The sequence below is a fragment of the Microtus pennsylvanicus genome, chromosome 6 (genome assembly GCF_037038515.1).
Source record: "Microtus pennsylvanicus isolate mMicPen1 chromosome 6, mMicPen1.hap1, whole genome shotgun sequence".
NCBI classification, from domain to species: domain Eukaryota; kingdom Metazoa; phylum Chordata; class Mammalia; order Rodentia; family Cricetidae; genus Microtus; species Microtus pennsylvanicus.
The window spans coordinates 105,962,905-105,976,533 of NC_134584.1; the positions used below are offsets into that span (position 1 = coordinate 105,962,905).

Sequence of the window (13,629 nt, forward strand, 5' to 3'; positions counted from 1 at the left end):
CATTTTGTTTTTAAACACTCGCCGTTTACTGTGCTGCGCAGCCTCTGGTACCACTGCTTCCCTCTAAGCGTCTCCGCTGCTTTACTCTCTGCTACCTCTCTCCCTCTTTCCTCCCACCTAAAACCCTCTTGGAGACGGAGGCTAAGGTTGTCAGAATCAAACAACTCCAGACTTCCCCACAGCACCCACACAGGAAAATATGCGTGAGATAAAAGGTACAATCCACAGACAGCCTGCCTTTTCTTTTCCTCGTGTCTGTGTGTGTGTGTTCCCAGTGTGAGGGCACATGTATGTAGTGGGTATGTATGAAACACAAATGCATGCATGTGGAGGCTTGGGGTTGTTTGTCAGTCAGGAATCTTTCTATGGTTCTTCTACCATATCCTTTGAGGCAGGATTTCTCATCAAACCCAGAGTTTCCCAAAACAGCTATACTTTTGACTAGCTAGGTTCCTTTGGGGATCCCATGTCTTCGCCTTCCTAGGCTGAAATGTCTGTGCATGTGAGAGCCTGCTACCCATGGAGGTCAGAGAAGGCCCCAGATCCCTGAAACCGGAGCTACAGGTGGTTGTAGGCGCTCTGGGAGAGCAACAGTGCTCTTCCCTGACTCTTCCCTGGCCCTAATGAACATCTTTTAACTACTGTTTTTTATTTGTGTGTGTGTTTGTGTGTAGTGTATGTATGCGTGCATTTTGTGTGTGTGTGTGTGTGTGTGTGTGTACATATGTACATGTGCTTGTGCTGGTACACTTGTGTGTGGAGTCCACCACGGAAGACTGCCTGGACAGGACTGTAAGCCAATAGAAAGTTATTATTAGCAAGCTGGGGACTACACTGGATGTTTGGGATCCCAGTGTAACTCCAAGCCTTTTAAGCACAAAAACCATATCCTGGGTTGACATATTTCAGAAGCTAAAAAGCAAGGTTAGTAGGCTTAGAGACTTTCCCAGAACTATGGACTTTGATGGGTTACATTTTTGCTTTCAGTTTTGGCAGATGGTGCTGTCTGTATGCTGAGTTTTACAGCCTGAGTGGTACTTCCATCATGGAGTCAGTTGTGCTAAGCTCTGGAAGCTATTTCACTCCTGCCTGTGCCTGTGACTACACAGGTCCGTGTCGAGTGTCTTCCTCACTGGTTTTCCACTTCATTGGTTTTTTTGTTTTGTTTTGTTTTTTTTTGAGACAGAGTCTCTCAGTGAGCCCAGAGCTGGCTAGTCAGCAAGCTCTAGGGACCCACCTCTCTGCCTGCAGTGTTAAGGTTACAGACACATGACTTTTAAGTAGGTGTCGGGGATCCAATCTCAGATCCTCATGTTTGGACATGGGAGATCTACTGAGCCATCGCTCCAACCCCAGGCAGGAATTTTTGTCTTCTTTGTCCACGGCTAGATCCCCAGTGCAGAAAACAGCCTGGCATCAAATGCTCAAACACTCAAATATTTATTGAATGAGTGAAACGAACACAACGATAAACCGTTAGCATCCGGCTGGGTGCTAAATGCACAAGAGAAGCAAAATCAATGTTGCTTCCCTGGCTGACCGCACACAACAGCGCTGCAGTGCATCACGCAAGGCGAAGGGTCTTTGCAAAGTGCACACAAATCAAGTGCATCATAAGAAACTGAATGACCGCAGTTCCGCATTGCTCACTGCATGGCAGACCTGCAGCCGTGGACTTCCATGTGTGAGCTTATTCCAGTCCATACAATTCTCTGAGTAGTTCACGTGATTTATATTTATTTTTTTTTCTTTTCTTCTCTTTTTGATACAGGGCTTCTCTGTATAGCTCTAGTTGTCCTGGTCAGATTTCTTAATAGTTAGAAGTTCTGTCCCCTGCGCACAGCCAGACAGCCAGGACAGAGGCAAAATCAGTCTATCCACCCCAGTTCTGCTCTCCAAAATTTGCTGCCTGACTCCATTACCAACCTGCTATTGAGAAGCATTTTCTGGAATGAACTTGGAGAATATGTTTTGTACCTGAGAGAGAATCTTTAAATATTGAAGAGTTTTCTGTTTTGCTGAGGACTGGACCCAGGGCCTTGCATACAGCAGGCCAAATAAGCTCCGTTTCCAAAGAACAATCCTTTTTCTCAACTCGGAAAATAAACATATTTGACCTTGGTTCAAGGTTAAACTCTGGGTATTCTGAGAAATATTTAGATAGAGACTTTCTTCCCATTTTTGGTAGTAAAATTCCTAAGTTTCACTCCCCCGGATCTCACTGATGGGGATGTCTCAAAGACCAGGAGATGTTTCCCAATCATCCAGGAAGTGGCCTTAAAACTGGGTGAAGCCATTTCTGGGCGTGCGCCACCCAGCCCTGTCAGAAACTGTTTCACAGCCTTGCTTCTTTGAGTCTATCCCTGAATTCCCCGGGAGCCTCCTTTTTGCCGTGTGACGTCATTAGCCGGTACGTCCCATCTGTGCCTCAGGTCCTCAGAGGTGCTGAGACAACAACCTCTTTACGTTTATTGAGAAATCCCTCTGCTTTGCTTCCCTTCCCTGAATCTTGGGTGAGGCAGTGCTGACTTCAGGGCTTACTGAGTGCCTGCCAAGGCCTGAGCAATTACCTTGCAGAGACCAGAAGCCAAGCAGGCATCTCTACACACAGAGGGCAAAGGATCAATAAGGCGCTTAGAAAGCCTCAGAATTCACTGGCAGGCTGAGCTCCCGAAACTCAGAATTCTAGACCCTGCTCCCGCACACCTTAAAGAAAACAATAACAATAGATTATTAACAGCTGCTCTCAGGATCATTCTTCAGTTCCCTCTGCAAGGCATTGTTACCCCTGTGGGTTGTTTCCCAGTTCCCTTCAGAAATTACTTCCTTCAGCCAGCAGGAGACACTGTTGGGGGCAGGAGGGCAGGCCAGAGGAAAAGCCTGTGACTTCATCTTATTTAATCTGGGTTTCATTTCTGTCCCCTGCTTGGCTTTTCAGGCTCTCCATTACTATGTTTAAATTCCTCTCAGTTAAATACTTGACCAGACTCTGGCTAAAAGAAAGGCTAAGACGGGCTGGAGAGATGGCTCAGCCATTGAGAGTAGGAATGAGCTTGCAAGGGACATGATTTAGGTTCCAGTCATCCACACTGGGCAGATTACAACCACCTGTGACCCTAGCTGTAGGGGAAAATCTATCGCCCTCTTCTGGCATTCATATGTAACTACACTCAGGAGCACATACTACCCATATAGACACAGACAGCATACTTTGGTCAGTTGTTGGTGCCCATCTAGGGGTGAGTTGTTTGTTTGTGTTTTGTGGAGGCCTGAAAATGTGAGTCTAATTTCCACCTTGTCTGATGGTGAGAAAGTTTGAAGGTCACTCAAAATGGTTGACAAGCATAGTGTGTGTCCTCACTCAGGATGTGAGTGCTTGGTTCTTTTGACATTGATTGATTGACATTCAGTCCTGACAGATGGTCAGGATATGCATACATACTTTTGCTCCTTCCTTTATAACTATGAGGCCACCTGGGGAGGGATGGCTTTCAGGATTTGTGACCTAGAGCAATTCTACTGCCTGAACAACAGAATGCTCAGAGTGATAAACTGGTTAAGTTGTCCAAGTATCATGTTAATAAAGTCTTTTGTTCTCCACCATTTACTTTGGGTATAAAAGCTGTGGAAAAATAAACGTGGGTGATTTCAGGATTTCAGCAATGACTGGAAGGCCCTCCCGGTATTATTCTATGGTTTCTATCTTATGATTTTTATGCATCTTCATATTCTTTACTTATATTTCTAAAATTCCCATGCCCCACCCTGGCAATAGGTGGTTTTATGGAGGCCGGTCCTCTACAGTGTTTACCTCAGAAAAAAGTTAACCAAGGATGCTAGAAACTAGACCCAGGGCTAACTGAACCACCTAGCATCTCCACCTTGATGTTACCTCCTTGGAGTATCTATTAAAAATGGGTTGCCCGAGGGCCTCTTTTATTTAAAAAAATTTAAAATTATCTTAGTCTGTTTTCTGTTGCTATAATAGAACACCACAGACTTGGTAGTTTATAAAGAAAAATTTGAGTCTCATCTCCAGCTCAAGCACATTCCAAAGCTCAGTTGGTAGAGCAAGAAGCAAGTACAGGACCCTGTGTTTGGTCCTTAGTGCCTTATAAACCAGGCATGGTGGTACAATCCTTTAACCCCAGGATTGGGAAGTGGAGGAAGGAGGATCTCAATACCCTCCGTTTCCTAGTGACTCTGGAGCCAGCCTGGACTACAGGAGGCCGTGAGATGTTGTCTCAAAAAGGAAAGGTGGTGAGCTGAAGAAGGAAAGTTTGGTTAGCTCACAGTTTTGGGGAGTCCAAGGGCATAGAAGAGGCACCTACATGCCATGCAGAAGGGAATACAAAGGTGGACTTGCCTTTTTTTTTTAAACTTTTTTTTTGAGACACAGTCTTACTGTGTAGCCCAAGTCGTTCCTGAACCCCCAGTCTCTCTGTCACAGTCTGAGTGGGGAGATTACAGGTGTGTACCACCACACTTGGCTTGGATTTGCCATTTCTCATTTTATTTAATTCTTTTTTTAAAATATTTTTTATGGTTTATTTAACTTTTATTTTATGTGCATTGGTGTGAAGGTGTCAGATCCCCTGCAACTGGATCTTCAGACAGTTGTGAGCTGCCATGTAGGTGCTGGGAATTGAACCCGGGTCCCCTGGAAGAGCAGTCAGTACTCTTAACCACTGAGCCATCCCTCCAGCCCCTTTATTTAATTCTTAATTGTGTGTGTATGCGTGTGTTCATGCACATATGCTAACGAATGCAGTGTTTTTGAAAACCGAAGACAACACTGGATACCTTGGAACTGGAATCACTAGTGGTTGTGAGCTACTGGACTTGTGTGCTAGGAACCAACTTCCTGTCTCTTCTTCTTCTTTGGCTTTTGAGTGCTGGGATAAAAGGCGTGTGCCACCACTGCCCAGCAAATTTTCGAAATTTATTTATTTTTATGTGTATGTGTGTTTTGACTGCGTGTGTGTCTGTGTACCTTGTGCATGTAGTGCCCATGGAGGCCAGAAGATGGTTCAGCTCCTCTTGGAACTATAGTTGCAGACGGCAGGTGTGTGGGTCCTGGAAATCAAACCAGGGTCCTTTGGAAGAACAGCCGGTGTTCTTAACTGCTGAGCCATCTCTCCACCCCGACCCAACCCTCTTCTAGAACAGCACAAGCTCTTAACTGCTGCGCTACCTTACCAGCTGCGGGTTTGAAGCGCCCCACTCTCCCGATAACTAACTCACTCCTGACATAAGGGTGATAGTTCCTGAAGGCTCTACCCTCACGACCCGACCACCCTTCATTCACTCTCACCTCCCAACACCACAACAACGGCAATCCAGCTTTTAACACATCAGCTTGGGAGATGTGTTCAAACCACAGCAAAGCCCAAGCATTATGAAAAACTTCAAACACATGAAACAGTGAGAGAACATGTTCTACTCTGCTCCTGGCCAGGTCTTTCTCCTCCCGGGAGATCCCCGAGCCTGCTTATCTGCAGGCAGAGCCTCCGCTTTCCAGTCGCAGCTTCACCAGCAATGCAGGTGCAACTGGACCCCCACCTTCTGATTTGTCTCCTTGTTGGTTTAGAACTAGGCTTTCTAATATGGGTGTTGAGCACTCCCTGCCCCATCAAACATCCCAACTGGAACATTCTCCTTAAAGAATTACACTAAGGCAGGTTCTTGCAGGTGTTACAGAAGGCCCACATCAGTGGCAGCATGGGGAGAGGCCGTCTCACACACTACCACCGTGGAAGTGTTTGTTTTTATGAAAAGATGTCCACAGTGTGCTGTTGAATACAAAGAGAAAGGTGCTGGTGGCTGGCTAGAGTGTGTGTATGTGATAAAGCAAACATACGAAAGTGTCGCTCGGGGAATCCAGGTGGTTGCTTCTGGTACAATTCTTTCATTCCTTTGTGTATTTTAATTCCTCTGTGTGTGTGTGTGTGTCCTGAGTGTGCAGATGCCCCCCTAGTGTTAAAGACTACAAGGATGCACCATCACACCTATTTTTTATAAAGTTTTATTTATTTATTATGTATATAACATTCCTTCCATGTATGTTTGCATGCCAGAAGAGGGCGCCAGATCTCATTACAGATGGCTGTGAGCCACCATGTGGGTGCTGGGAATTGAACTCAGGACCTCTGGAAGAGCAGTCAGTGCTCTTAACCTCTGAGCCAGCTCTCCAGCCCCACACCTATTTTTTTTTTTAACATGGGTTCTAGAATCAAACTTAGGTCCTCATACTGGCAAGGCTTGCACTTTACTGACTGATACGTCTTCTTTAGGATGTATTGTATATGTATGTGAGTGTGGTGTGGGTGTGTATGGTGTGTACACACATGCAGGCGTGTGCATGGTTGGAGGAGGATGACAGTGTTGGCTCTATTGCTCTTTGCTCTGTTCACTTGACACATGGTATCTCACTGAACCTGGAGCCAGGCTGGCTGCTGGTGCCCAGCAAGCCCCAGTAATCCTCCTGTCTCCATCCTCAACAGTGCTGGGGTTACAGGTGTGTGCACAGCCACCCCTAGCTTCTAATGTATGTGTGGAATCTGAACTCAGGCTCTCATTCTTGGACAGCAATGTTCTTATCGTCCAGGCTATCCCCTCAGCTTTTCAGAATAATTTGTAATATAATATTTGGACCTACTTATTCTGTTGGATGTGGTATTTTGTACTCAACACTTGGGAGGCAGAAGCAGGAGAATGGTGAGTTTGAGGTCACCCTGGGCTACACAGCGAGGCTCTGTCTCAAAAAATGTAAATAAACAAATAATTAAAAATAATATCTAAGACCAGGTATTATGGTGTGTACCTAGAATACCAACACTAGGGAGCAGAGGCAGGCTCACCTTCAAGGTCAACCGAGCAACAGAGGAAGACTATCTCAAAGCAGAAACCCTCATGATATTCTAGATGGGTTTCAGAGCTGGAGAGGTGACTGAGCAGCTGGCATTAGTTATTGTGAGACTCTGAGTTTGGTTCTCAGCATCCACATGAAGACTCTCAACTAGATACCCGCAGCTCCAGTTCCTTCTTCTGGCCTCCAAAGGCACATGCATAGTGCACAGCAATACAATCCAAGTAAAACACTCATACACATACAATAAATAAAATAAAGTAGAACAACTTAAAAAATTATCAGACCCTGATAGCATGATTCTATAAAGCTAGTTCCCTGGGAGGCTATAATAGGAGAACTGAATGTTTAAGGCCTGCCGAGGCTGCATCCAGAATCTGAGTCCAGCCTGGCAATTTGATGAAATCTTGTGTCAAAATAACAACAGCAATAATAATAAGCCAGTACTCTAGAAGCTAAGACAGGAAGACCAGGAGTTCAAGGCCAGTCTCAGCTAAGTAGATTGTTTTAAGCCATTGTGGGCTACATGTGACCCTGTCTCAAAAAACTCTAAACATGCAGGGCACGAAGCCACATGCCTTCAACCCTAGCTTGGGAACGAGAGGCAAGAGATGCAAGAGTTTCAAATGTGGAGCTGGGGAGATGGCTCAGTTGTTAAGAGTACTAACCGTTCCTCCAGAGGACCTGGGTTCAGTTCCCAGCGTCCACATGGTAGCTCACCACCTTCTGTAACTTCAGTTCCAAGGGATCTGATGGCCTCTCTGGCTTCCACGGGTACATGTACATCTGTGTAGGCAAAGAACTCATACACATAAAAAAGCAATATGTTTGTATTAAAAAGGAGGGTGGAGAGATGGCTCGGCTATTAAAAGCCCTGACTGCTCTTTCAGAGGACCAGGGTTCAGTTCTCAGCCCCACACGGCAGCTCACACTGTCAGTAACTCCAGCTCTAGGGAATCTAACACCATCTTCTGGCCTCTGCAGGTACCAGTGCACAGACATACATGCAGGCAAAAAAAGAAAAAAAGAAAAGAAAAGAAAAAAAAATAACTCGAAAAATGAAACCGAAAAAGAGTCGTAGCAGCTAGGCTTGGTGGAGCACACCTTTGATCCAAGCTCTTAGGAGGCAGAGGCAGGCGGGTGTCTGAGTTCCAGATCAGCCTTGGGTATAGAGAACCTGTCTGGAAAAAAAAAACCCACCACCAACAACAATAAAAAAGAAAGATCTATTGAACTGAGCCTGTTGTCGTTCTCACTGTTGAATCTGGCATTTCTCTGTGTGCTTGACGCTCTGCGTTCATTGGGAACACCACGAAGAGTCTGAGTGCATGCGCAGCACACCTTGTTCCCTGTAGGCGTGATGGCAAACGACAAGGCGTGCAGCAGTTACCGAATGAACTAACGACGAGATACAGAGCCCCGTTCCCTTTTCTTTCAGGACAGCATCTTGCTGCAAGACCCTTCCTTCCTCCCTCCCTCCCTCCCTCCCTCCCTCCCTCCCTCCCTTCCTCCCTCCCTCATTCCTTCCTTCCTTCCTCTCTCCTTCCCTCCCTCCTTCCTTCCTTTTTTTGGTTTTCGAGACAGGGTTCCTCTGTGTAGCCATGGCTATCCTAGAACTTGCTCTGGAGATCAGGTCAGTCTTGAATCAGAGACCGGCCTGCCTCTGCCTTCTAAGTGCTGGGATTAAAGGCATGCGCCACCAATGCCCGACTCCAAGTGATTACAAACTCTCCGTGTAGCTCATACCTTACTTGAAGTCTCCATCCTTCTGCTTCAGTATCATCTTCTGCTGGATACCTCATGCCTTTCTTTTTTGTTTTTCAGGCAGTGTTTCTTTGTGTAGCCCTGGCTGGTCTTGAACAGCAAGATCTGCTTGCTTCTGCTTCCCAGTGTTGGGATTAAAGGCGGGTGCCATGACCGCTCAGCTGGAAATCATATTTCTCTCTCTTTCTCTCTCTTTTTAAAATCTTTTAAAAAAAATTTATTTATTTATTATGTATACAACATTCTGCCTCCATGTATGCCCGGGCGCCAGATCTCAGTACAGATGGTTGGGAGCCACCATGTGGTTGCTGAGAATTGAACTCAGGACCTCTGGAAGAGCAGCCAATGCTCTTAACCATCTCTCCAGCCCCTCTTTTTAAAATCTTTATGTATTTATTTATTTTTATTTCATGTATATTGGTGTTTTGCCTGCATGTACGGCTGTGTGAGCATGTCAAATCCCTTGAAATTGGAATTACAAGACAGGTGTGAGGTGCCCATATAGGTACTTGAAATTGAATCTGGGTCTTATGAAAGAGAAGTCAGTGAATAGCAAAATTATTAGTAATTGTGTCTTCCTCTCTCATTTTCCTTGTATCACATCTGTATATTTTTCTTTTTGTTTTCTTACAAAAAACAAACTGTTGGGCCAGCGAGATGGCTCAGCAGGTAAAGGCCCTTGCCACCAAGCCCGATGGCCCAAATTTGCTTCCCAGGACCCACAAGGTAGAGAGGGAGAAAACCAGTTCCCCCAGGTTGTTCTCTGATTCAGTGTATCCACACATATACACCAATCAGTCAATCAATGTAAAAACATATTTTAAAATGTTGTCATTTGTGAGTTTAAAAAGTAGTTTTTCTTAAAATTTATTTATTTATTAAAGATTTCTGTCTCTTCCCCGCCACCGCCTCCCATTTCCCCCCCTCCCCCAACTAAGTCCCTCCCCCCCCCCCCAGCCAGAAAAGCAATCAGGGTTCCCTGTCCTGTGGGAAGTCCAAGGAACCCCCACCTCCATCCAGGTCTAGTAAGTTGAGCATCCAAACTGCCGTTTTAAACAGAGATCAGGTCTTAAGATTTGCCAGTAAAGAACCAGTTGACCCAAGCCAGAAAGGACAACCTCCAGGACAGCGGGGGACTAACAGAAGACTCCGGAAGATCTCTGCAGAGACTCTAACAAGTCTCCGGGCTCTGCCACTAATCTGCATTTTGTAGGGCTTGCTGGAGTAGGCTTTCACACCCTACTACACAATAGTTAGGACACCAAAGCCACTCCCTGGATAAAGGGTGACAGCAAGATAAAAACATCACCAGCTAAGGTCTTTAAAAATTTAAAGGCCCGATAAAGCCCTCCGTTCCACACCTGCTAGGGAAGGAAATCGCCTCTGGGAAGCATGTCTGTGGCTGCCCACCTGTACAAACACCTACCCCTGCCATCTTCTGGAGCTGGCCTGAGGGCCCGGGTCTCCTCAGAGTTGGGGCGGGGTCCATCTTGTCACATGGGTAAAACTAACGAGTTGATGTTCCGGAGGATCAAAGCCTGAGATCTAAAGCCTTGGCGAGAATGTGACCACTTGAGGGCATAGATAGGGGGGCCCTGCGTGCAAGAGGCCTGAGCACTCAGAATGGGGTGCAGCACGTTCCCTGGCTCCACCAGCCTGTCTGCCTACCTGCAGACAGAGAGATGTAAGGGCTGGTGCAGGGCTGGTGCAGGGCAGGGCTCCAGGCTGACGCTGCAGAAAGGAAGGAGCTGGTGGTGGAGGTGGTGGAGGTGGTGGTGGTGGAGGTGGTGATGGTGGTGGTGGAGGTGGTGGTGGTGGTGGAGGTGGTGGAGATGGTGGAGGTGATGGTGGTGGTGGAGGTGATGGTGGTGGTGAAGGTGGTGGAGGTGGTGGTGGTGGTGGAGGTGGTGGTGGTGGTGGTGGTGGAGGTGGTGGTAGAGGTGGTGGAGGTGGTGGTGGTGGTGGTGGTGGAGGTGATGGTGGTGGTGGAGGTGGTGGTAGAGGTGGTGGAGGTGGTGGTGGTGGTGGAGGTGATGGTGGTGGTGGAGGTGGTAGTGGTGGTGGTGGAGGTGATGGTGGTGGTGGAGGTGGTGGAGGTGGTGGAGGTGATGGTGGTGGTGGAGGTGGTAGTGGAGGTGATGGTGGTGGTGGAGGTGGTGGAGGTGATGGTGGTGGTGGAGGTGGTGGAGGTGGTGGAGGTGGTGGAGGTGGTGGAGGTGATGGTGGTGGTGGAGGTGGTGGTGGTGGTGGTGGTGGTGGTGGTGGTGGCGGAGGTGGTGGAGGTGGAGGTGGTGGAGGTGGTGGTGGTGGAGATGGTGGAGGTGGTGGAGGTGGAGGTGGTGGAGGTGGTGGAGGTGGAGGTGGTGGAGGTGGTGGAGGTGGTGGTGGTGGAGGTGGTGGAGGTGGTGGTGGTGGAGGTGGTGGAGGTGATGGTGGTGGTGGAGGTGGTGGAGGTAGTGGAGGTGGTGGTGGTGGAGGTGATGGTGGAGGTGGTGGTGGTGGAGGTGGTGGAGGTGGAGGTGATGGTGGTGGTGGAGGTGATGGTGGTGGTGGAGATGATGGTGGTGGTGGAGGTGGTGGAGGTGGTGGAGGTGATGGTGGTGGTGGAGGTGATGGTGGTGGTGGAGGTGGTGGTGGAGGTGATGGTGGTGGTGGTGCTGTGTGTATGCGCATGTGTGGGCGGACGCTGTAGCTTCTGCAGTCACTTTCCACTTCATTTTTTAAGACAATCTCTCACTGAACCTGGAGCTCATAGATTCAGTTAGCCAGCAAGCTCTGGGGATCCACTGTTTCAGTGTCCTCCTTCCCCAGTTCAGGAGTTACAAGTGCATGTACCCTGCGTGTGCCCACTTTTTGTGGGTGCTGGAGGTCGGAGTCAAGCACTGTACCAGTTGAGCTATTTCCCCAGACCCTGTCAGTTTTTGAAAAACGTTTTGTTGATTCTTTGTGGATTTTACATCATGCATTCCAATCCCATTCATCTTCCCATCCCTTCATATCCGCCCTCTTCCCTTGCAACCTCCCCCCAATAAAATAAAATTTAAAAGAAAACAAACAAGCCAAAAGTCTTGGCAGGGAAGCTGTAGGGCGACACAGTGAGTCACCCAGTCAACCCTTTAGTCCGTACATCTTTACTTGCAAGTGTTCGTTGCTGTAAGTCATTGGTCTGGTCCAAGGCCTCTGGCTTCTGCTGCACCAGCGATGCTGGGCCCTCACTGGAACTCCCGAATATCCTGTTGTTGCCTCGTGTCATGGAGATCCTACAACTTCGGATCTGCAGGTCTGGCCCCTTTCACAGGTTCCGGTGGTTTAGATATGAAGTGGATGCTGGGGTAGGCTAACTCAGCCCTGGTTTTGGACCTGGGTGGTAGCCAGGTTGATCAGCCTGCCAGCTTTCCCTCATCTTCATACCTGAGTCAGCTCTCCAGCACCGCCCCGGCTAGCCTACCCAAGGCAGCAGGCAGCAAGGAGTGGGGCCAGTTCTCTCGCGCCCTAGGGACTGGCTCACTGGCACCGCCACCTCCAGGGACAGCTCTACTGTTTTCCCCAGCTAAGGTGCAGGGCAGTCCTTCCTTCCTTCCTTCCTTCCTTCCTTCCTTCCTTCCTTCCTTCCTTCCTTCCTTCAACATATACTTTAAAGAAGCACCAAGGCATGGTGGTTTATGACTATGTTCCCAGCACCAAGCAGGTGGAGACAGAATTGTTGTAAATTTAAACTTAAAGAGTGCCAAAGGCCACTTTGGGCTACAAAGTCAGACTCGGTCAATGCAAACGACAAGCAATGAAAACGAATGGAAAAATAAATCATACAGCTAGTGTTCTTTTCGCAGAGTAAAAATAAGGCATTGTAACTCAGCTATGAGCTGTGCCCCTTCCTTTTCCTCAAAGAGGCATGTTTAACGGGTTTGCAGTCTCAGTATTTGGGAGGTTGAGGCAGGGAGGATTAGAAGTTCAAGGCCAGCCTCTGCTACACAGTGAGTTTGAGGCTAGTCAAGAACCAGAGAGAGAAAGCCAGAGCCAGTTTACAAGAATCGCAGTGGCAGTGGCGATCGGAGTCCTACTAGAGCGAAATCATGTCTATTATGTCCTATAACTGAGGGGCTATCATGGCCATGAAGAGAAAGAACTGTGTGGCCATCGCCGCTGGATCCAGGCCCAGATGGTGACCACAGACTTCCAGAAGATCTTTCCCATGGGTGACAGGCTCTATATAGGTTTGGCCGGGCTGGCCACTGATATCCAGACAGTTGCCTAGTGCCTCAAGTTCCTGCTGAACCTGTATGGGCTGAAGGAAGGTCGGCAGATCAAGCCCTACACCCTCATGAGCATGGTGGCCAACCTCTTGTATGAGAAATGGTTTGGTCCCTACTACACAGAGCCTGTCATTGCCGGGTTGGACCTGAAGACCTTTAAGCCCTTCACTTGCTCTCTAGACCTCAATGGCTGCCCCATGGTAACTGACGACTTTGTAGTCAGTGGTACCTGCTCCGAACAGATGTATGGGATGTGTGAGTCTCTCTGGGAGCCCAACACGTATCCAGAACACCTGTTTGAGACCATTTCCCAAGCCATGCTGAACGCCGTGGACCGGGATGCTGTCTCGGGCATGGGTGTCGTTGTCCACATCATTGAAAAGGACAAGATCACCACCAGAACACTGATGGCCCGGATGGACTAACCCTGTGCTGTCTGGTCCTGGTTTCCTTTTGTTACTTTTCTTTTTAATAAAATTTCTTTTCTTTCCAAAAAAAAAAAAAAACAGAGAGAGTGCACAGGCCATATTCTAAATTGTTGTGTGACTGTCTTAATCACTTGTACTGCTCACAAAACACACTGACAAGTGCCTTTGGGGAGAAAGGATTAGGTTGTGTTTTTTTTTTTTGATCTTTGTTTTGTTTTGTTCTTGCTTTTTATTGTTGTTGTTGGCTAGCAGCTTGAAGACACAGTCCGTTTAGGCCTGGTAGGAAGGGGCCGAGGCAGCTGGTAACAGTGTGTCC

General features: G+C 47.8%; 1 pseudogene; it reads left to right on the forward strand.

Moving 5' to 3' along the window:
- Positions 1-12,705: 12,705 nt before the first annotated feature.
- Positions 12,706-13,310, forward strand: LOC142852961 (proteasome subunit beta type-3 pseudogene; annotated as a pseudogene).
- The last annotated feature ends 319 nt before the right edge of the window (positions 13,311-13,629 follow it).